The 23713-nt window shown below is 49.5% G+C and overlaps 1 long non-coding RNA gene across 1 annotated transcript in view; it reads left to right on the top strand.

The window, feature by feature from the left end:
* Nucleotides 1-11201: 11201 nt before the first annotated feature.
* The window catches only part of LOC106698600, a 35326-nt gene continuing 22814 nt past the window's right edge, over nucleotides 11202-23713 (top strand). Inside the window, exon 1 of the long non-coding RNA XR_001349953.2 lies at nucleotides 11202-11568. This is a non-coding gene — a long non-coding RNA (uncharacterized LOC106698600). The remainder of the gene's footprint in view (nucleotides 11569-23713) is intronic.

Genomic DNA, 23713 nt, shown 5'->3' with positions numbered 1-23713 from the left:
ACTTGAATACACATTTGCCCTTTAGCAATGCATACAGGCATATCAAAGGTAAAGTTTGGTAAACAGTAAAAGGATTATCAGGTTAGGGAATTGCCTTGAGCCATTGAGCCCACAGCAGGGCAATATTAGCTGATTTTCAGCCCTGCTGAATATCCAAGTTCATTGGCCTCCCAATGGGTCTTTTTGTATTAATATGCTAACTACTGTTGGTTTTAGCCTCTGGTACCCACAGCTTACCTTGGTGTCTGGGGAAGGACCTGGTTCAGGGCCTGCCATGTGATATAGGCACAATGTCATTGATTATTTGAAAAGAATTGAACAAGGAAACTGCAAGAGGAAAATATGGCAAAAGATGAGAGCCTGGGCCCTTCACAGCGTTGCTTAAACAGCCTCTATGTCCATCTGCATATCTGGGGCCACTTTCCAGATCTTTCCTGGGAGGAGCCATTTTCCCCCCAAGGTGCATTTGGGACACAAGGACACTGATCCCTGCTGAAGACTTGAAAGGAGTGTTTTGGGGATCAGCATTATGACCCCAGTACTGAGCCCAGGGCCTGGCCCATAGTAGCTACCAAAGAAACACTGAACAAATGAATGAGCTTATTGTGCACCTACTATGTGTCAAGTTCGGGCATGTATTACACATATTGCCTGGTTCAAACCTTACAACTTCGTGATTAAAAAATTAATACACCCATTTTACAGATGAGGAAAGTGAAAATCCAAGAGTTGAGGACGCTTACTCAAAGTGACTCAACTGGTAAGTTGAAAAGCCATGATTCAAACCCAGACTTGCTTATTTCTAAAACCCATGCATTTAACTGCATCATATTGCCTTTAAGGCAAAAAAGGAAAAGACAGACAGGCAGAAGGCAGATGAAAAAGACAAAGAAACTGAAAAAGAAAGAGCATGTGAAACAGCCTTGTGAACTGTGGAGTTCTCTGTAAAAGGAAGCATTGGGGCCAGTGTGAGAAATCAGGGGTGGAAAACTCCAGATTTGGATGTGCTTGCTTGGCACGCAGAAGTGTTTGGGGCAGAGTTTTTACAGCTCTGGAGCTCCCTGCACTCACAGGCACCGGAAGACACTCACCTCTTTCTCCAGCGGCTGGTTGGCAAGCCCAGCTTTGCCCCCATCCAGGTCAGAAGACCTAGGCCAGGCCAGCCACAAAGTCCCCCAGGTTGTACCTGGCCCCTTGGCATCCCCTCCTCCATCCAGGCATTTCCTCCAGGCCTTGCCTAGTCCACTATGTCCCTTGGACGCCAGCAAGGACACCATTGTATGACTTTTGTCCCAGTTTAGGCCACAAGGGTTTTACAGAGCATGTGTCTCGTGACCAACTTTGTCCTTAACTCCTAAAAGAAACCATAGCTGGAATCCCCTATCCCAGCTGTGCATATGCTAATGGGGGATGCTGAGGCATGGAGGCCGCTGCACACAGGGTACCGTCTCTATGTATATCAGGTGCTCCCCAGCTCATTCCCTTCAACGCAGCGGAGCAATCAGACTTACAAAGCAATCCAAACCTCATCCCTTCCCTGTTCTGCTTCAGACCCTCCTGGCTGTGCTTAGAATCCCCACTAAACTCCCATGAGGCCCGCCAGATCTCCTGCCCCACTCCTCGTGCCCCCCAGCTCCCGCATGGGCCAGTGTTCAGAGCCTCATGCCTATTCCCCTACCTGTCCTGAGTCCAGGCTGGTCCCTCTGCCCAGACAAACTGTCTCCTTCTCTCCATGGACCAACTCTCCTCCTTCTACCTCAGGCCCTCAAGGCAGCCACCACTCAACCCCAGGCCAGGTGGCGCCCGTTGTTATAAGTCCTGAAAGCAACCTTTAATCCTTCCACGTGCTTTTAATTGTTTGTTTAAAATCCATCTCCCCTGACAGACTGTAAGCTCCATGGAACCGCAGACTGTATCTGCCATGTCCACAGTCCCCTCCTCAGAGCTGTAGAACCACAGAGGAAATATCTGAGGGTGTGAGGCATGCTAGCCGGCGGTGGGCCTGGCTGGCGGCATGCTTCAGGCCACTGGCTCCCGCTCTCTGGGCCTCAGTTTCACCAACTATAAAATGGGCCAGGTAAGCCCTGAGGCCTCTGGCCCTGCTCATGTTCTAGGTTCAACAACGGAAGAACTCTCACAGTGAGGCAGCAGCCAAAGATAATTTTAGAGCGATCCCACCCGTGAAGGAAGACCCTGGGAATGTGACTCCCTCCCGTGGTACGGGCTGTGTTTACAAAACAAACCCAAATCATCATAAATCATTCCAAGTGGAGCTGCCTGGGTTGAAGCAAGAAGACAAAAATACCTCTGGGCACAGCTCCTCCGGGCCCCCACCCAGCCCCAGAGGAGCAGGGCCAGGCGCGGTGCCCTCTGCAGAGCCGGGGCCTGGCTTTCCTTTGTAGTCCGGGCCCCTCGGTGGAGCGCTTCTCCTTCCCTCCAGACACCTAAGCCCTGCTGGTACCTTCAGTGTCCGGGGACCTTGCAAAGAGGAAATCACCTAAGAAGACCCGGGGTTGACTCCAAGGTCAGCCACGTCTGAGCTGTGTGTCGCCTTCACAAATGTTTCCTCCGTTCTGACCCGAGCTTTCCTCTCTGTCAAATAGGGCTTCCAACACGGCTCTAATGACCTTGGGATGACTTTTGGCCCTGGTTTCCTCCTTGGTTGCTGAGTAAAACGCGGCCAACGGGAGTCAGCATTTCATCTCTAACAGGGAACCGGTGGTGTGGTCCCCAGGTCAGTGCATTGCCTAGTCTAGCTCAGCTGGCCGTGAAGGGAGATCTAATGCAAACCTTCCCCCAGGTCCCCGAGTAGGGAGGGGCCCTAGGCCTTAGCCAGACCCAGTCCCAAGAGATGCCGCTGCAAGACCGTCTGGGCCCCTGGGATTCTGGGGCCTTGAAGTCTCAGCGTAGCTGAGGGTTCAGAGCGTGTCCTTTGAGGCCAGCCGGGCCTTGGTTGAGTTTCTCTCGGCTGCTGACCAGCTCTGTAAGCTTCGGTTTCCCCTTCAAGGAAACAGAGTTGACTGGCCTAAAGCATATAGCTTTGTAAGCATGTCCCATGTTAGGCATTAAAAAAAAAATTAGTGTCATTAGGGGATCAATGGTGATGGAAAATAAAATTCAATTCAATTAAAAAAAATAGGGATATTGTTATTGCCGCTGTCATTTTTATTCCAGGGCCAGGACCCTGCCTATGCCTTCACCCCACCTCCACACACCTGGGTCTTCCCTCCATCCCCCGCATTTTCTTTCTACTTCTGCCTTGTCTCACCTGCCTCATCCTCCTCCCTGTTTTCCTCTCTAACAACTCTGTGAGACAAACATTTCTCAGTTTACCTTAGTTTACTCATATTGCTCAGGACATACCTCTGGAAACAAAAGTTCTGGACAAAGCAGTCTTGCTCAATGATTGTACCAAATGCAAGTGTCTTTATGGGACACTTGGGCATCTGGGTGCTGTGGCACAGGAAATAGATTCCTGGACTATTTGGAGTTGAGATTTTTAGACCTGGCTTGGCCACTAATGACAATTGCAATTTCACATCCCTGAAATCTTAGTCTTCTTATCTGTGAAACTAAAACATCTATTTTTTAAAAAAAATTTATAAGCCTTTTTCCTAGCTAGACAAAACCCCATCCCTCTGAGAAATCTTTTGCAGAATCTCAATATATAAAATATTTAACAGAATAACTGCTCTGGATATAGGCGGTATCATACATATATAGGTGATACACACACACACACACACACACACACACATATCTATCTATCTATCTATCTATATATATATATATATATATATATATAGAGAGAGAGAGAGAGAGAGAGAGAGAGAGAGAAGAGAGAGAGCATAATATCCAAATCGACCAAATGACCAAACAGCAGAACGACTGTCCGGATGACCTTCCGGACGACCACGCTATGACACGCACTGGTGCCAGGACAGCCAAGGCAGATGCAATGCGATTGGTCAGGGGGCCCTGCCATCATCCCACAATCACCCCACAGATGGAGGCCCTCTGCGGGGCGATCGATGGAGGGCTCTGTGATCGATCACCCCACAGAGGGAGGCCCAGGACACCGGCTGGCGGGGTGATCGATCTGGGGAGCGGGGGGAAGGTGGCTCTGTAATCACCCCAAAGAGGGAGGCCCAGGCCACTGGTCTGTGACACCATGGTGGGTGTGCGGGGCCAGCCAGCCATCTCCCTGCAGAGGGAGGCCCAGGCCAACCAAGCGATTGCACCCCATGCCTGTCAGCCACAGAGAAAGGTGAGTGTTGGCAGGGGACAGTACTGCACAGATGGCAAGCAGTGGCAGTGGCGGGAGCAGGGCCAGCTGCCAGCAGCCAGAAGAAGGAAAGCCCCAATAGGCCCTGATTGCTGGCCAGGCCTAGGAACCCTACCTGAGGGGTCCCGGATTGTGAGAGGGCACAGGCCGGGCTGAGGGACACTCCCTCCCATGCACAAATTTCATGCACTGGGCCTTTAGTATATATATATATATATAAAAGCCTAAATGACCATTAAGTCTGAATGACCAGAATGACCGGTCAACCGGTTGCTATGACATATACTGACCACCAGGGGGAAGACACTCAATGCAGGAGCTGCCCCCTGGTTGTCAGTGTACTCCCACAGCGGGAGTGCCACTCAGCCAGAAGCCAGGCTCACAGCTGGTGAGCGCAGCTGTGGTGGCAGGAACCTCTTCCGCCTCCATTTCAGCGCTACCGGGTGACAGCTGCAGCGGCAGGCGCAGCAGGGCGGATGAGCCCCTTAGCTGCCGCTTTGGCACTGCTACATCCCTCAGGGGGATGTCGGACTGCCAGGTTTTGGCCCGATCCCCACAGGCCAAGCAGGAATCAGGTTGAAACCCGGAAGTCCGACATCCCCTGAGGGGTCCTGGATTGCAAGAGGGCGCAGGCCAGGCTGAGGGACCCCACCCATGCATGAATCCGTGCACCGGACCTCTAATATATATCAGGCTCTGGCCTGGTAGCCTTCCTGGACTTCACACAGTCTTGCCCCTTCCCCTCACCCCCAGGGCAGTAGAGAAGTCCCTCTGCACATACCCATAGGCATCGTAAAGCCCTGCTTACATAACTCGTGCCTCAGTTTCCTCCCCGTGTTGAATGGGGAAAATAACTAGTCCTCACAGTGTTGGTTGTAGGAATTAAATAAATTAATATACCCTTGGCACAGTGCCTGGACTACAGCAAGTGCTCAATAACATTGAAGCATCACTATTATTACTACCGCCACTCAATTGTTACGATGTCTCTCAGCCAGAAGCCTTAGGAATCTGCGATCATTAGATGCACCGCACAAATGTGCCCACGTATAGAGATTGTAAATTATGCCCCCACCCGCCGTCCCACCACCACTGTCCTCATGGACATAAGCAGAGATGGGATGTTATTTCACAAAGTGGAAAAATTCTGTTTCTATTGAAAGCTGTGTTTTGTAAAACAGTATTTCACTATTCCTTTCACTCCTTGATTCCTTTGACAAGCATTAACAGAGCTCCCATTCTGCGTGCCAGGGTTGGTGCTAGGAATATAAATAGAAAAGACAAGTAATGGGAAGAGAGAACACACATTAACGATGCCAGCCAGTCTGTGTTCTGCAGCTGGCGACCCAGGCAGACATTCATCCAGCAAATATTTATTGTGCAACTACTACGAGCCAGGCAGCTTGCTTGGGAGCAGCAACGATGAAGAAAGACCAGCCCCTACCCTTGTGGGGCTCGCTTTCCAAGGGGTATGGAGAAGAATTTCATAGAAAGAAGCAGAGGATGTGGGGGTGTGGGAGGTAGAGTGGGGGAAGGGAACGCAGCCCCACTGAGAACAAGATAAGGCTTCAGCAGAGATCCATTCCAGAGAGGGACCAGGGTGTGGCCCCAGGTGAGGTGGGGCAAAGGGAACGGCGTGTACAAAATTATTTATCCCAGGGATTTCCAAGAACACTACTGTTTGCCTCTATTAACTCGCTCCTAGGAGGACAGGCTCACACTCTACTTTTTTGGGAACCAATTTTTTAATGTTTTAAACACGCTGTTCTATAAACAATTATTGAGGGGACATGTGACATAAGCAATATGATTTTAAACTGATCTTAGCATTCATCTTCTCCTCATGGTAATAAATAGGCCGGGGTCTTGTTCCACAGAATGTTTCATTCTGGGAAGCTGGCTCGAAAACAATTAATTGCGTTGGAGGGAACCTAAGCATGAGTTTGAATGTGGTGCACAGCAAAGAGCTAAAGATCTGGAGAAGACCGAGTTCAGACCCCAGATTCTTACTAATTGAATTTCTTCTCTCCGAACCCTTTTTTAATCACAAAAACAGGAATCACACATGACATAACTGATGTACAAGTGACCGACAGGTGCTAAGGCACAGAGAAGCCATTTGTATTTATGTCAATAACTTCCTTTCTTTGTTTCTATGATTCCCTTGCCCCCAAGCATGATGAAATAAGATTATATTCGTGGCACCTGTATGTTTTTTGTTAAGAAGAAAGGATCGCTCTAGCTGGTTGAGCTCAGTGGATAGAGTATCGGCCAGCAGACTGAAGGGTTGCAGGTTCGATTCCGGTCAAGGGCATGTGCCTCGGTTGCAGGCTCGATCCTGGCCCTGGTCGGAGTGTGTGCAGGAGGCAACCAATTGATGTGTCTCTGTCATATAATGTTTCTTTCTTTCTGTCTCTCCCCTGCTTTCCACTCTCTCTGAAAAAAAAGAAAAAAAAAAAAAAAACAATGAAAAAATATCCTTGGGTGAGGATTAACAAAAAGAGAGAGAGAAGGAAGGATCCATATCTAACGATGGCCTTGTATTTGTCTTGGGCTCACAAGTCACCAAGAACTCTCCAGTACAACCTGCCAAGGAAGCCCATCCCAGCCAGGAGCCTCCTCTACCCTTAAATTCCCGGGGGAGTAGGCTGGGCTCTCGCCTCTGCTTAGAGACAATCCCCATGAGCCAGATTCCAACTTCCAGGACCCTGATCTCTGTCCCCCACACCCTGGCACTTTCACACCAGTCGACCTCATCCCTGTCCTTCACACTGTCCTCGCCTTCTCCATCCCAACCACCATGCCAGCTTTCCCCCCCTTTTTTTCACATCTGAATCCACCACTTCCAACCTGTTTGTCTTTAGAGTAAGATCTCCATGCCTCACATCTTATTTTTTATCCATAAAAAAGGATCTGATAGAGGAACCTACCCCATAGGGTTGTTTTCAGGGTTAAAGGTGATTGTCAGTTTTTAAAATATTTTTATTGATTTTTATTTTATTTTATCTTTTCCATCACCATTTATCCCCTCTATGCCCTCCTCCCCCAACCCTCCCAATCACCACACTGTTGTCATGTCCATGAGTGCTCTTTCTCTTTATTTTGTCAATCTCCCCACCCATTTTTATTGATTTTAGAGAGAAAGGAAGGGAGAGAGAGAGAAACATGTATCAGCTACCTCCTGCACACCCCCTACTGGGGACCTAGCCTGAAACCAGACATGTGCCTGGCCCAGGAATCGAACCAGGGACCTCTTGGTGCATGGGACAGTGCTCACCCAACTGAGCCACACCAGCCAGGGTGGTGAGTGTGCGTTTTAAGGAGGTGAGTGTGCGTTTTCAGGACTTCATACAATTGAAGAAAATTGTCAGTTCTCGGAAAGTATTTACTATTGTTACTATTCCCCATTTTTTCTTCCTCCCTCCCTCCTCTTACTTCCTTCTTCCCTATTCTGACCCTTTTCCCTCTTCCTGTCCACTCCCCCTTCCTTCTCCTTCCCTCTCTCCCTTCCCTTGGCCTGGTGTGCCCCCGCCTCCCCTCACCCTGACAGCTTCCCCAGCCGTGAGTCATGGGAGTTTGCTCCCACACTGGCTCCCGAAAGCCTCCGGCTGGCAGAGGCGGACACAGGCCCAGGCGGGAGGCGGCGGCTGCCAGGCCGGGATTTGCCAGAAGGAGCGGCCTGGTGCTGGACTCGAGACACTTCTAGGACTTGAACACGCATTTATGGAGCCATCAGCTGTTATTTTGGGGAACTATAAGAGGCCTAAAGTCCCCGAGGACTGGGAGAGGATAAACATTGTATTGCCCATCTTTGCTAAAAGGGGAGAAAGATTGATTCTGGTCATTTTAAGCCGTTCTTTTAATATCTGGGAAACTCTCCCCCAAGTCCTCTCCCAACCTGCGAGGGCCAGGGCTCTCGGCTGAGCCTGCTCATTTCTTTCCCAGTTTGAATCTGGCATCGGGCCCTGACACCCATGGCCTTTTCCTCGCTTCTCTGCTAGACGCCGAGCTCCTGGAGGGCAATCCTCTGTCCCCTTACACTGAACTGACAGCCCCGTGCACGCGGTGAAGAGCATGGCCCCTTGGGGACAGGAACTGGCTCAGAACTTTGTCTATGTCCCCAGCCGACAGCACAGAAGCCAGGACTCCTCACAAACCTGGGGACACTCTGCAGCCTAAATCTAAAGTCCCCCACACGGAAACAGGCCAGAGACACTCAATGCCACAGCCATGGGTGTGGCTCGGATTGACCTCAGGTAACCCCAGTTCTCACTGATGTGATACCTGATTATAATTAGGCTTTTCCAGTGAAGAACAAGCCAGCTCCTCCCTGTCCTGCTAAGGAGGCTGTACTCTGTGGAAAGCTCATTCCCCCACAGGGAGTGGCTGGTGAAAGATAATATTGCCTTTGGTCTTCCTCTTCTCCCCACAACAATCGGAGGGGCCTTTCCTTTTCCCGTCGGCTGGTTGGCAGCCCCTGATTCCACTTGTGCGCCTCAGATCTCCCCTCCACGAGGGCTGCGTGGCTCGGCCAGCAGACCGGGGGGCCGTTGTTTTCAGATTTCCGTGCCATCTGGGGTGAGCAGCTTGGCATCTTGTTGAGTGTCTTGTTCTCCTCGAGCACTTTGTGGACTTGCCTCCACCCCCACAGAACTGGACCCAGTGTAATCACAAGGGCCCTTCAAAGTGGAAAAGACAGGTGAGGAGGTCAGAGTGATGCCACGTGAGAAGGACTCAACCCAACTGCTGACCTGGAAGATGGAAAAGGGGCCACGAGCCAAGGAATGCAGACCAGCCTCTGGAGGGAAACACAGCCCTGCTGGCATCTTGACTGCAGGCCAACGAGGCCTGCGCTGGACTTCTTAGCTACAGAGCTGTGAGATGATGAATCTGTGTTGTTTAACAAGCCCCTGAGTCTGTGCGCCTATGTTACAGCCGCCGCCATAGGAGACAAACAGGCCGTGCATGTTTGTGGAGGGGTTGGGCTGGAAGTGATTTCAGGGGCTTTTCTACCTTTGACAGCCTCTGAGTGGGGGCTCAGCCCTAATAAACAGTTCTTCCTAGAGCTGGGAAGGAGCACAGAAATAAGTGGCAAGAAGTTACTTGTCGCTGGAACATAACAAGGGATCAGCCCAGGGCCAGAGTCTCAGCTCACACCTGTCTACCCACACCCATTGCCCTCCTGGAGCCCCCAATCCAGCCAGCAGGGCCCCTCCCACCCCAGGATCCCCTCCTCAGGCCGGTGGCCTGGAGCCAACAGAGACATTGAACAGCCAGCCTCGCACCCATCCTCACAGCTCTGGTCCCTGCAAAGCTGCCTTGTTTGTGCTCTTTTATTTTTTATATATTTTTAAATTGATATTTAGAGAGAGAGGGAGAGAAATAGATAGAAATATGGATGAGAGAGAAACATAGATTAGCTGCCTCCTGCACGCCCCCTACTGGGGATCCAGCTGACAACAAGGGCATGTGCCCTGACCGGGAATTGAACCAGTGACTTCTTTGATCATAGGTTGACACTCAACCACTGAGCCACACCAGCCGGGCATGACCATTTTATACACTCTTTAGATATATCCATATATCATAGATTCTAGACATGTGTGAAAGGAAGGATTCATAGCAAACTGACTGTAGTATTACCTCCAGGAAAGCACCTGAGATCAAGATGGGGAAGGGGGACAGTGGGAAAAAACAAACAAAAAAAAAAACCCCAAAAAACTTTAAATTTACCTCTATTCTATTGTTTTAAGTTCTCACGAGGAAAATATATTCATATATTACTTATATAAGTACAAATTACCTTTAAGATGAACATCAAAATGAAAAAAGGAAATAAAACTGGAAACTTATGTTGTAACTCTATGTGGAAGCATCTCAAATGTCCAGCTAAGCGGTTGTGCTTCGTGCTGTGGCAGCAAGAAGCTAAGGGTGATGTGTGAATGGTCATGACCAGGCCCATCTGGGTGGGGACAGCGCCTGCTCCGAGGGTGGGTGCAAGGCCTGGATGAATAGACAGACATACGATGCCCAGGAGAGACTCTGACATCCTTCCTTCCTTCCTTCCTTCTCATCCTTCAGAGATGAACCTAAATAATAGCAGGTCAGTGACATCTTCCATGGCCTGTCCCTCTAAGTCCTTCCCCCAGCCCACTGTGCGTCTCCATCAAAGTTTCCTGTTGGACTTCTTCAGAACTCTCATCACAGTTTATAATCACACCTGTGGGCTGGTTTTTTATTTTTATTTTTACCTGTTACTTATTTTTCCCACCTGGTCACAAGTATATAAACATCACAAAGGCAGAGATGGACCGTGTTGTGTCCACTGCTGTTTCCCAATGCCCAGTAGAGTCCCTGGCACAAGGTAGAGGAAGAATAGCAGTAGTAATAATAATAATAGTAATAGCTACTATTTATTTAGCACTTACTAGGGGTCAGGCATGTTTTTACATGCTTTACATAGATTAATGCATTCAAATGTCATAATAGGCCTTTTGAGTGGATTCTAATATCATCCCCATTTTACAGATGAAGAAACTGAGGCATAGAAGAGAGATTAAAAAACTTGACCAAGGTCACACAGTTTGTGTCAGAGCTGGGATTCCATGACAAAATCTTATTGACTGATGAATGAATTAATTAACACAATGCTGATTTGTGGTAACCCTGAAATCCTTATAAATAGTGAAAATTGCTTTAGAACAAATGAGAATGATTAGCCTAATGGGTAGAGTGTTTGTAGGGAGGTCACAGACCTCAGGAGGAGAGGCAGCTATTTTCCATTAGAGGCAGGCCTGCAAAGAGGAGAAGGGTGCGCTGGCAGAGGCACGGGGAGCTCACCCAGCTCCAGACCCCATTTCCTGGTTCTTTAGAGAATGCTCCCTGCTTTGGCCAGAGCTTTGAGAAAAGAGTTCTGGGACCAGCAGAAAACCAGCCGCCCTGAGGAAGGCGTCGAAGTATGAGAAGCCAGCCTCTGAGTCAGGCAACAGATTTCTGTCTTGTCTTGTCCTTTAGCGGCCAGACCTTCCTGGAAGCCACGTCTTACCGAGTCTTATTAGGTGGATGCCAGCAGCTGCCAGCCGTGCCTCCGAGTGTGCAGATGTCAAGAGGAAAAACAATCACAGGATGAGGCAGCTAAACTCAGCGGGTCCCCACCATGTGCCAGGGACTGTGGAAGGGGCTTCAGGTAAATGATCTCCCTCAATTCTCATAGCAACCCAGGAGGCTCCTTCAACACTCATTTTGTCAGTAGATAGTTATCAAGCTCCTGCTACCTTGATGAAGTAAGCACTATTTTTAATTCTGTTTTACAGATGAGGAAAGAGACTTGGAAAGATTAAGTAATTTGCCCAACTCAGATATTGGCAGCCTTAGAACTTGAACTCAGGTCTGCCCGATGCCAAAACCCTCCTTCATTACCTCTACTCTAAATTGTCTTCTAAATTTGAAACTATCATGTACTTCTATGTGTCAGGTACCATACCATAATCAGCATTAGGAATTATTCAATGAGGTTATGTCACCTGGCCCATAATAAATGGTCAGTAAATATTAGTTGTGTTATTCTGCACATTATCTATATATAGAAAAGGCTAAGTGACTGACTGTCCGCGCACTGGCAATTTAAAAATAAACGTTGACTTGCCCATGTGTGATACATCTAAAGCTCCCATTGAATTTCTTAATAGTATTACTCCTTCAGGAATGCCATGTCATAAATTAAAATTGAAAGTAGGTGCCATCATCATGCTACTGAGAAATCTTAATAGTAAATGGGGTCTTTGTAACGGTACTACATTTATTATCAAAAGAAGGCGACCTAAGATAATCGATGCTGAAGTATTAACAGGATCTGCAGAAGGAGAGATTGTTCTGATTCTAAGAATTGATTTGTCCCTGTCTGACACTGGCCTCCCATTTAAATTAATTCAAAGACAGTTTCCCGTGATGCCAGCATTTGCGGTGACTATTAATAAATCACAAGGACAAACTCTAGACAGAGTAGGAATATTCCTACCTGAACCCATTTTTGGGCATGGTCAGTTATATGTTGCTTTCTCCCAAGTTTGAAGAGCGTGTGACGTTAAAGTAAATACTTCATCACAAGGGAAATTAGTCAAGCACTCTGAAAGTGTTTTTACTCAGGGGATGTCCGATTGCCCACAGGGATAGGGCCTAAACCGGCAGTTGGACATCCCTCTCACAATCCAGGACTGCTGGCTCGCCTGCCTGCCTGCCTGCCTGATTGCCCCTAACCACTCCCCTGCCAGCCTGATCACCCCCTAACCACTCCCCTGCCAGCCGGATCGATGCCTAACTGCTCCCCTGCTGGCCCGATTGCCTCCAACTGCCCTCCCCTGCTGGTCTGATCGCCCACAACTGCCCTCCCCTGCTGGCCTGATCGCCCACAACTGCCCTCCCCTGCTGGCCTGATCGCCCACAACTGCCCTCCCCTGCTGGCCGTTTGTGGCAGCCATCTTGTGACCACATGGGGGTGGCCATCTTATGCAAGGGCATGGCAGTCAATTTGCATATTACCTCTTTATTATATAGGATTTTCATATACATTTTACTAATTGTCTTTCATCTCTGACACTTCTATTATAGAGAAAGGGCAAATAGTGATATTAAAATATTTCTTCTAATTAATTTCCTTTCAATGTGCACAAATCTGTGCACTGGGCCACTAGTATATTTATATATTGTGATGGTTAATTTTATGTGCCAATTTGGCGAGCCCACAGTACCCGGACATTGGGTTAGACACATCTGGATACTGCCGTGAGGGTTATGTGTTAGATCAGGTTAGCTTTGTTTCAGTAGCCTGAGTAAAGCAGATTACCCTCCTTCCTGGGTGGGCCTCATGCAATCAGTCGAAGGCCTGAATAGAAAAAGACTGACCTCCCCCGAGGGAGAGGGAGATCTGCCTCCGGTGGCCTTCGGCTCCAGCTGCAACGTCAACTCTGCCCTGGATCTGGATCCGCTGGCCTGCCCTGCACATTTTGGAATTGGCAACCTCCACAATCACATGGGCCAATTTCTTAAAATAAATCTCTCTCTTTCTCTCCCTCTAATATTCTAGAAATTTAGCTCCTAATGAACATTACAGCCTATAATTGCCACCAACATCTTCACTTGTATGGAAAGAGCTGATTTTCCTAATTTGGCTAGAAATTAATTAGAGATTAATCCTAGATCTGCCCATTCCCTTCTCTCTCTGGGCCTCTTTCTCACCCACAGAAGGAGGTACTCAGGACCCTTTCATGGACAAAACCCCTGGCAGTCGGGTCCTCCCTTTGCACTTCCGTAGCTCAGTGCAGGCAGTGACAGTGGAGGGGCCCCAGTCCAGGAGCCAGAGATCCTGTGGGCTGGTCGCAGGTCACCACTCACACACCAGCCAGATGACCAGGGCCAGATCCCTTCCCCAGGTCCCAGCTATAGTTCCCTCCTCACCAGGACAGTAATGAAAATAATTACTGAGAATTATTGCAAAAATCAACATAAAATCCTGTATGTGATATTAGTTTATTAATGGCAGGTATTATTTTTTTGTTAATCCTCACCCAAGGATATTTTTTCTATGTATTTTTTGAGAGAGAGTGGAAGGGAGGGAGGCGTGATAGGAGGGAGGGAAGGAGAGAGAGAGAGAGAGAGAGAGAGAGAGAGAGAGAGATGGATGTGAAAGAGACATTGACTGGTTGCCTCCCGCACACATCCCGACTGGGGCCAGGGATGGAACCTGCCACTGAGGTACATGCACCGGGCCACTCGTATATTTATATACTGTGATGGTTAATCTTATGTGCCAACTTGGCCAGGCCACAGTACCTGGACATTTGGTTAGACACATCTGGGAATCAAACTCTCTCTAACCACTGAGCACACTGGCCAGGGCATGACTGGCAGTTTTCCACTCTCAGAAAGAGATAAATAAGCACAAGCAGTGTCCGGGCTCTGCATCAGGGCAGGGTCGGCCCTGGGTGCCCTCTGGAGTCCGCCAGGATGGTTTAGTCGCTGTGCATGTGCCTGGGAGCTTCTGACAAGGTCACAGGAGCCCCGTCGATGGCAGAGTCATCTCAGCTCCAAAAGCTTGGTCTCCTTTTCTCTTCCTAACAACCCCATGAGGTAGGCAGCCAAGGAGGAAGGGGTTAAACTCGTGGCCACACACCACAGCAGAGGCCAAGCTGAGCTCCAACCCATCTGAACCCGAAGTCCAGGGTCTGTCCCGCCCCATCACCAGCGAAGCCCAGCTCACAGTCAGATGTAACCTAATGATTCAGGAGCCAGGAGAGCCCAGTGACTCAGCCCCAAATCCTCATTCTAAAGCCAAGGCCTCTCACCATGGCGGAGGACCTGGGAGACAGAGGAAGACCAGACAGAGAAATCAATTTGAGAAAAAACAGGGAAAGCATCAGAAAGATTCTAATCAGAGAATCTGGCCGCCAGCAGAGCAGAGAATCATTTATCAAATGTCGCCCAGAATGCAAACTTGATGTATCACTTTTCCTGTTATCTTGGGGTTTGAGGGAAATGAAATACATTTTCATATGACTAAACTTGGGCACCAACTCGTTCTGTGACATTGAGCAAGCCTTTCAGTATTTCTGAGCCTCAGTTTTCTCTACCATAAAAAAGAAAAAGAAAAGATGGTACCAAATCAGGCTCCCAGGCTTCAGGCATTAGACTTCTGGGGTCCTGATTTTCTCCATGCGTGGTAACCACAGTTATTCTCATTGACCTAATATTGTTTTTATGTGTGTTTGTATATTTAAAAAGGAAATCCCCGCCTGGTTGGCATGGCTCAGTGGTTGAGCCAGGAGGTCACGGTTCATTACCGGTCAGGGCAGATGCCTGGGTTGCGGGCTCAATCCCCAGTGCGGGGTGTGCAGGAGGCAGCCGATCAATGATTCTCTCTCATCATTGATGTTTCTCTCTCTTTCCCTCTCCCTTCCTCTCTGAAATCAATACAAAAATATTTTTTTTAACAAAAGGAGATCCCCTATCATCTTCTAAATGTAAAAACAGAGCCTCTTGCATTAATGATTCATAATGAATACATAATTGCTAGGATTTTAAAATTCTTGCATGGCAGACCCCAAGAGAATTCCTCAGACTGTCGGTGGGAGTCACGGCCTCCAGCTCTGCATCCCCCCAGTGAGACCCCTGCATCCCTGCAGCACTGCTGAGTCTCAGGGTGCCTCCTGGCCCCCCAGCCAGGCTGGGTCCCTCAGCTCATCCCTATGGAGGCGACGGCTGTGCTTCCCTGTCATCATCAGACAGCCCGTCACTCTCTGCTCAAAAACAGTGGCTGAGCCCACAGGCTGCGGGACCGGGTTTGAGCAGCGGTGCCAGAGCCACTCTCTGTGTCAGCCTTGTCACCTCAATCACACTGTCACTTCACTTTATCCTTAGAAGGAGGCTAATTTTTCTTCATTGGACAGAATCTTGAAAAATTATCAGTAATTTGGGTGAGAAAGGTAATATGGCATCCCAGAAAGTTGAAATCAAGGGAAGAATTTGTCAAGAGCAGAGACAAGGGGATGGTCACTTCATTCAATAGAATTTCCTTCCTTCATGCTATTCAATATAATCATGACGGCCACAACTGGTATTTACTTAGTGGCTACTATTGTGTTAAGTGCTTTTTAAGCATGATTTCATTTCATTTTCACAATCATTATTATTATGTGAAGAATTTACAGATGAAGAATTAAGGTCCAGTGAGATTACCTGTCTCATCCAAGGACACACCTAGAAGTAGCAGAGACTTGACTCCAGGGCCCATGCTCCATCCCCAAGGGCAGGGGCTCCTGGACCAGGCACCGTGGTCACTACTTCTCCAGGCCCGAGCTGACCACCCACTCCCCCGATAGGCTCCGCCAGTGACCAACTGGGTACGGTTCCTGATAAGACACTGAAGCACATGCCTTATTGCTTTTGCAACTGTCCACTTCCTTTTGAGTCGCTCCCCCCCCCACCCCCCATCTTGCTATCTTTTCCTTCCTGATCTTTCCTGTGAGCATCACCAGGTTCAATGACCAGAGCACAGCCTTCATCTTCATGCCACAGCAAGCCAGCACCCTCCCCCTCCAAGGCCTGTGCCACAAAGCCCAGGAAACCTGGTGGCTTCCAGAGTTCCAAGGTGGCACCGCAAGGAGAGAGCATCGGAGAGGAGCCAGCTTCCTCTGCTATACAACTGCTCCCTGCATGAAGCGTCATCTGAATGAGTACTAACAGGATGGCACTGGGCATAGAGGGGGGAGACCCAGGCTTCCTCTTGGCCGTGCCACGAGGTTGCTGTCTCTGGGCCTCGGTCTCCTCACTGGCAACATGGAAATGACCAGCTTGTCTTACAGCTGTGGCGGGGATACAGAGAGTCCGTGGACAACACTCATGTATACATTTGAAGTGTACATGCAGGGAACATGTCAGCAAACCCACGTAAACAATTATGATGAAAACCAAGGCCTCTTTCTGGCATTGGAGCCCACCTTTTCCCCTTCTTCCCTTTCATGGGGCGTGGCTTCCTTTAATGCTGACCTCCTGCTCACGCTATATTTACTTTGTCTTCCCAGTCCCTCTGGATGCCATCTCCTCTCTCTGCTTCCATGCAAATGATAGGGAGTCTTTGGGACCCAAATCCAATTCATTGTCCTTTCGGATCTAACATCCTGGGCTTCTGACTCAGCATGACCAGCAGTAGCCACCGCATGAACAGACCTGCAGCCTTTGCGCTTCTCTCCTCACCTCTCTATCCCTTCCTCAGGGATCCCTGGCCAGCCTGGGACAGATGACAGGTGAATGGGTCAATTTGGACAGCCCAGCCACCTACTCCAACTGCCCCCATGATTGGAAAATGATGGACAAGCCAAGGGCTAGAGCAACAGATCAAGGAGATAAGAGTTCTGAGTGAAATATTCCTTGTCAAGAGCCAAGACATGTGCCTGGCGCAAGGCATCTCCGCCTGAGCCCCTTTTCCAGCTCAGAACAAGGGATCGGAGAGTTCCCTAACCCAGTGGTCGGCAAACTGTGGCTCGCAAGCCACATGCGGCTCTTTGGCCCCTTGAGTGTGGCCACAAAGTTTCAATCGCACTGAACGTGTGCGCCCGCACCTGGTATTTTGTGGAAGAGCCACACTCAAGGGCCCGCAGTTTGCCGTCCACTGCCCTAACCCCACGGATGGCTGTCCTGGGCAGGAGCCATGAAACTGTAGCCTCCACAGCAAACTCAAGGGCATCAGGTTTTTAGCTGCAAATAGGGAACACTGGGTCTGGGCTCACCTGTCCCAGGTGGACAGTGATTATAAATCTGACAATAAGTAAACAGTTTAACCTGGAGGAGCTTAACCCTAGGCTTTGAAATTTAATTCTTTGTGCCTCCTGACACAAGTCTTCCCCAATCTCCCCACCCTCTGGAAACTAAGACTGCCACCTTCCACAAAGCTGAATTCTAGGTGTTCCTAATGAATGAATGAATGAATTAGTCGGTGAAGCACAAATAGATGTGACCCTGAATTAGGAAAATTAACACACATGACAGAACTCCATTGGAGTGAAAATTCACATCCCAAATGGTTGACTCTTTAGCTCTATGTGCATTGTGGATGTAATTTGAATGACAAAAATTGAGTTTAGCCCCAACTTTTCTGGAATACACATAACAGAATATAAATCAAGGCCAATTGGAAGCCTGAATCATAAGTCCTTTCTACAGAAAGGTCAAGGGTAACAATTTCCAGACTTTAATATGCATCAGAATCACCTGGAGGGCTTGTGTTCCTGCAGGTTTGGGGCCTTTCTCCAACCTGCCTTATCTCTGGGGTGGGCCAGGGGTCTGTATACTTAACCAGCTCCGTGCCTGGAGGCCTGCAGTCTGAGCCACACAGAGGGAGGCTGGGGGCTGGGCCTTAAGGCTGCAGTCCTCTTGCCTGAATGCAGCTTCCCCAGAGCTTGCAAAGCATGGAGGGTCAGTCCCTGGCCGCTGCCCGGAGGAGGCATCAGTGCAGACACCCCTTTTCACCCAAGAGTTGGACCCCCTCCTGTGACTGAGAAATCTGCCCATGAGTACCCCGGATATAACATACAAGCCCCTCTTAATCAGCAGGCTCAGAAGTCTTCTCCCATTATGTGGATGGGAGGACAGTGGACAAGCAGAAAACACTTGCCCAACAGCAGCTGGCGGCCCCGATGGGCATGTGCGCAGAAGCTGGTCTTTGGGTCGCTCGCCAGTGGCTGCTCAGCCTCCAGTTCTCTGCTAAGTGGCCCTTCCTTCAGGTGTGACCATGAGAAAGAATCAGGGCCCCGTCATAGCCTGTTCTCAAACTTGGCCTTCGCCTTCTCACTAATCATGGTGGGTAACTGCATATCACTCCTCGATGTTCATCGTCCCAGCTGGACGGTGGACTCCGTGAGACAGTGACCGTTTCGTACATGGGGATTTCCAGCACCCACCCCAGTGCCCAGCACATAGTAGGGAATCCATAAACATTTATTGGATGGATGGACAGACTAGTGACAACGGTCTGCCCTACGTAATAGAGAACACGAACATTGAAAAAGAGGGGTTGTCCACGGCTAGGAACAAATCTACACCGTGGGGCCAAGTCTACACCACTAAGGCAGAGGGAACTCTCTCAGGTCTCAAAGTCTGGGATTGGACCAAACGGGCTCTGACGAGCCTTCCCACTCACAACAGTCTATATATGTTTAAGTTTTATTCGATGAGTCTAGGGGATGGAGAGACTAGAAAGTGGCTCAACAGTAAACTTCCACTTTTCGAAAAGGGGTGGGGGTCCCTGAGGCCACCCAGCTTTATGGTTTCACATCGCCCTCTAGTGACCAGGACATGTCACTATGGCTTGTGATTGAAAAACAGCTTAAGTTTATAGGCCTGGCTTGAGTATAATTAATAATTTGCATATGTATGAGATGCATTAAATCCATTGAGACGTCATTTAGCCATTCAATGACACTCAGTGCCTAATATGTGCTTGGGACAGTGCCCGGTGACAAGATACAGCAATGAGCCTGTCGGATCTGTCCCCTGCCCTGCGTGTATCTTACAGGGGGCGTGGGCATTCAGTGATCACACAACACTGGGTGAAATTCCGCTGCGACAAGTGTGGGAAGGAAACATACAGAGTGTGAATAGAGAGTGTGGACCCTCAGGAAGGCTTCTCTGAAGAAATCATGCTTAGCTTGGAACTGAGTGATGAGAATCAGTCAGGCAGAGGTGGGAGGGAAGGAAGAGGCAAAGAATTCTCGGTAAGAAAGCTCTGTGCGCTTGAGGAAGAGAGAGAAGGCAGGTGCACATAGAGAAGGGCACAGGAAGACAGTGAAGACGTGGTATCATCACCACCATCACGTTCCCATTAATGGGACATGAGTTGCTGTGGTGACAGCTTCTGGATAGTGACAGAGAAAAGGAGGCGGGGTGGCCAGGGTGGATTCTGCAGGACAGAGGGTGCCGTGGGGACAAACACCAGGCAGGACACGCAGTGGCCTGTGGGAGACGCGGGAGCACACAGCTGCTCCAGCCACCAGAGCTCAGGAGCAGCTGCTGGGAAGTGTGTGAGAGGTCACCAGGGCCTCCCTGTCCAGGAGAGAACACAGGCCCGAGGGTGATGGCCTCACAGCAGTGAGTGACACCTCCTCTCCCTCCTCCCTACACTCCGGTGTGGAGGAGCTCCCTGCTCCTAAAGGCGCCAGCCCGCCTACCCTCCCCACCAGCCTCAGACACACCTCCAGGTCACTGAGGGAAGGTCCTCTCTCAGCCTGTGAGTACTTCCGTCCTGGGATCCATCTGCCATTATCCTGGGGGTGGTGCTCCAGGGGCCACTTGGACGAGCTATGCATCCCACTGGACCCTGCCCTCCCTCCATGCCCCTCCATCCAGACACACAGCAGCTTCCACGCTGAACTCCTGCCATCTCTCCCCCTTGGGGCTCACCCACAAACTCTTCCCCTTTCAGGTCCCCTTTCCCTTCCTCCTAGCCTGTCCAACGGCCGCTCATTCTCCAGGTCTTAGCTTAGACACCTCCTCTCCAGAAGCCATCCACGTCCCCACCCCCTGACCTCGCCTTCTGCACGTCCCCATTGGAGCATTTTGATTGCCTGTGTCCTTTCCATCGCTCCAGCAGACATGAGCACGTAGAGGTCAAGGACTATGCAGATCCCATTTCTCCTGTATCCCCAGCAGCTAGAAGGTGCCCAGAACTATTCCTTAAGTAAATAAATGAAGGAAAATAAATTACAGGTGCTCCTCAATTTATAATGGGGTTAAGTTTCCATAAGTCCATGGTAAGTCAGAAATGCATTTGCTACACCTAACCTGCTGAACATCATAGCTGATAACCTCCCTTAAACGTGCTCAGAACACTGTCATTACTGGGACATAACCCTATCGTAAGTCAAGAAGCATCTGTAATTGCCATCTTCTCACTCACACCAGAAGCAGGAGACACGGACGGGTGTTTTGCAGACATGATGGGATGCAAAACCAAAACACAATATCCAAAACAATGCTGGCAACACAGCGGTACACTGCCAAGAATCAGCTGTTTACCCTCGTGATGGCGGGGCGGTCGCTGCCCAGCGTCAGGGGAGGGTATGGTACCACATACTGCTAGCCCAGGAAAAGACCAAAGTTCAAAATTCAAAGTACGGTTTCTACTGGATGCATATTGCCTTCACACCATGGCGAAGTCCAAAAATCGCTCTGTGAAACCGTCGCAGGCCGGGACCCTGTGTAGTCTAACCCGGGTCGCCTGCTGTTCACCGCCCTGCAGTTTCCCATTTCCATCAGGCCACCCTCCCTGCCCTCTCTGTCTAATGGGGCCTGCTCACTGCATTATCTGGATGAGAGAAAGAACACAGTCCCAGCCCAGGCAATGACTCCTCAACCTTATTACTTGTAGCAGCTGTTGGTGTCCCCTAACCTCCCTGGGGAAGGCGGAGGGAGAAGTGCTTCAGGCCTATTAGACATTCCAGCCACCACCAGCACTTGTTTTCCTGGTGACTAAGAGTTGGACTTCTTTCTTGCCAACTTCCACAGCATTCGGAGGCTTGGATCTCTCAGGGTGAGTCTACAAACCATCACAGACCCCAAGGCCAAAAGCCTTACCTGAGGTAGCCCCACTCTGAATGAGCTTATTCCCCACGCTGCATGAAAAAGGGACCGCTGCTTCTGTTCAGTCCATGGCAAAGGCCTGCTGTGTGCCAGGTTGTCTTAGGTGCTTTGGGTCAGTGGAGAATATATTTTTCTCCTGCCCTCTGCAGAGCTAATATTCTAGCAGGAAATACAGAACTAAGCAGCTTATTACACGATTATTCAATGACAATTGTCATGTAAACAGAGGAGGAAAAGTGCTAGGGGCCAAGAGAACACAGCCTGAGTGACCTGGGGTCACCTGGAGGTCAGGGCAGCAGCCCTGAGGCTGTGACCTTTAGGATGAGAGCTGAGGATGAGCAGGTGTTAGTTAGGCAAAGAAGGGGAGGGCATGTGCATATGCAATGTGTGTGTGAGCACTTGTGTGGGTGCATGCAAACACGTGCGAGCATATATAACCATAGATGTATTGTGTGTTGTATGTGTATGCATGTGTGAGTGTATATGTGCCACATATAGTGTCTACATGCATGTGCGTGCATATGAATGTGTGCACGTGTGTGTACATGTGTGTGTCACTCATGTGTTATGTCCAGGTGTGCAGGTGCATGTGTGTGTGTCCCAAGAGCACGTGTGTCTCTGGTAGAGGCTGTGAAGGATATTTCAGGGCTTCTCTATACAGAGCAGTGGAGCAGTGGTTCTTAAACCTCTCTCAGCTGGTGGATCACTCCAATAACAATAAGAGCTACTCCGTGTTCACTGTGCTGCCGTCATTGAGCCAGACTCTTAAAGTGTGTTCTCTCATTGCTCCTCCAGCAGCCCCGGGAGGCAGCCACGGTTACCGCCCCATTTTGCAGAAGGGGAAACAGAAACTCAGGGAGAAAAGGGGACTTTTCCAAGGTGGCCTAGTGAGTTAGTGTGGAGCTGTGATTTGGAGTCTGTGACTCCAGAGCATGTACTCTAACCCACGGAGCTCTTTCCTGTCACCAGGGCAAGGGACATGTGGACCAGCCCTATGGCAACACCCTCCCAGCGGTGAATGGAAAAGGTCTTCAATGAAGCCCGGCCTCAGTTCAGAGTCACATGACCTTGGTAAAGGCCCTCCCTCTCTGTGCCCTGCCATCCTATGGGGGCAGCTTGTGTGGGCTCTACCACCCACACTGCAGGCAGGTTATGTCATCTCTCAAAAGCTGTTTCCTCATCTTCAAATGGACGTGATAATGGCGCACTCCAGACAGTTGTAGGGATCCAGTGAGTTCACACACACACAATGTCCAGCCGGGGACTGCCTGGTAAGCAGGCTCACTACACTGTCGCTGTCACTGATGCTGAGGAACCCAATGGCCCTGCGGTCCAATGTCCATTCTGTCTCCTAGTGGTCATGTGACCTTGGCAAAAATTACTTAGCTGTTGAATTTTCCTCACTTATCCTCACTGGTACCAACTTCATAGGATTAACTGAGGAATAAATGAGCTAAGGCACTTAGCACAACGTGTCCTGCAAGTGCTATTTACATATGTTGTATTATTTACATGTGTTGTGCAATATTATAAACAAGAATCATTTGGGGTCTAATTTTGTCCCAGTTCAGGGTTTTAGAAGCAAATGCAAGGATGCATCTGGTTTGACAGGTTTGCTAGATATTGGAATGTTCGTAAAATTCTTTCTAAAAACCAGACCTGGCTCATGGGTCAATGGAAAGTCAGTCTCCCTTTGGCTCTGAGGCTGGCAGTTCAGTCCAGTTTATTCTGGTGCTGGCTCACAGTCTGGCCAGGTTCAGGCCATGACCATGAGTAAGTGATTCCCCTTGCCAAACACTATAATCATGGTCATATTCTAAATATTTATACTACAAGAAACCAAATCTGCCCAACCTTCAGAGGTCACTCACTCACTCAGTGGAGTTCATTCATTCATCCAGCTCTGAATTATTGGCCATGCACCCCATGCCAGGCAGTGGGTATGCTGGTGGCTGGTGGCTGATGGGATAGGAACCTTGGTCAATTTGGGAGAAAACTGAACCAGGGTCCTGAGGGATGGTACTGCTCCTGGGCTGTGCAGAGCCCCAGAAAGAATGGAGGCCTGTGTGTCTTGCAGGGGGGCCTGTCCCAGCTGGGAAAGCTTAGGGTCATCTCAGCCACCACATGCATTTGCCAGGTGGGGAAACAGGAGCCCAGAGAGAGAGGGAGCCGCTGAGCTCGCTCTCCTGACTCCTGGGCCATCCCTCTCACAGTGAGTCCCTGCCGCACTCCCAGGACTTCTGGCCCACCTCAAACAGAATAGAGGGTCCCAAGACATTTAACCCACAAGCAGCCTCAAGC

This window comes from Myotis lucifugus, unplaced genomic scaffold, assembly GCF_000147115.1.
Source record: "Myotis lucifugus unplaced genomic scaffold, Myoluc2.0 scaffold_202, whole genome shotgun sequence".
Lineage (NCBI taxonomy): Eukaryota > Metazoa > Chordata > Mammalia > Chiroptera > Vespertilionidae > Myotis > Myotis lucifugus.
The sequence above is the reverse complement of the archived record's forward strand: the minus strand, read 5'-3'. Positions and strand labels throughout refer to the sequence as shown.